The following is a 1178-nucleotide window of genomic DNA, read 5'->3' on the forward strand; positions in this document are numbered from 1 at the left end:
TGTCCAGTTTTTCTTTCCCATGTGGCCAGATTATGAAGGTGTCGTCTACGTACCTGAGCCAGAGTTTGGGTTTGTGATCAGATTTTTCTAGAGCTTGGGTTTCAAAGTGTTCCATGTAGAGGTTTGCAATGACAGGTGAGAGGGGTGATCCCATGGGTGCTCCTTCTATTTGTTTGTATTTTTGTCTGTTGTAGATGAAATAGAAGGAGCACCCATGGGATCACCCCTCTCACCTGTCATGATCACAAACCCAAACTCTGGCTCAGGTACGTAGACGACACCTTCATAATCTGGCCACATGGGAAAGAAAAACTGGACGTTTCCGCATTGGAAAAGATGTCTGAAAGGAGGGGAGAGCACCCTGCCTGGCAAGTGCTGTGATGGTTGTCCGCAGCAACTTGGGTTATTGCCGCCCCCGGATTCTTCATCACACCCCCACTGCGCTCCTCCATCTGGGGGCACGTGGAGGAGGGAGGATTTGAGACTTCCCTACTCAGAAACATTTACGCAGGTGGAGAAGATGGCTCACTGCATGATGCAGCATAACATAGGAGCTCCGAACTTAAGCTCTCAGGGCTGTTCGACAGTAGAGGGTGGCAGGCGAGGGCTTTCTAATGCCGTGCGCTATTCACACTGATGAAAGGGAAAAGGAGATTGTGGTTACTGCTTTACAGTTGAAGTTAAATGATACGCAGGGAGGTGATGAGAGGAAGCAAATGGAGGAAATGTGTAAGCAACCCCCACAAACAGCACATGCTGACACATTCGTGCGATTAGGATTACATAAGACTGGAGAAGGGGGTGAGGGAAAGGGTTATATAGAGGTATCCAATTGTCTTGATGAGGTTCCCAAAGATGGTCTCCCAATGATACGATGGCAAGGGAGACCTTCTGATAAACTGGAGGGATGTGCCTCTGTGTCAGAACCCCATATGGATAAATGGGATGGTGGGAAGGATGATTTTCAACAAGGGGAGATGGTGGATTGTAAAAGACACTCCATTCTAGATGAGAGGAAACATCTGGAGAGTGATTGTAAACCTAATGAGGTGATACGCCCCCATGGTGGTTTGACACGGAAAGGCAGCAGAAATAAGGATAGAAGGATAGTTAAAGGGGTTAATGAGAATGTTACAATGATTGGTTATCACGGCCCTGTCACGAGATCTAGGGCCCGG

Source organism: Protobothrops mucrosquamatus, unplaced genomic scaffold (genome assembly GCF_001527695.2).
Source record: "Protobothrops mucrosquamatus isolate PMUCROS unplaced genomic scaffold, P.Mucros_1.0 scaffold_177, whole genome shotgun sequence".
NCBI lineage: Eukaryota > Metazoa > Chordata > Lepidosauria > Squamata > Viperidae > Protobothrops > Protobothrops mucrosquamatus.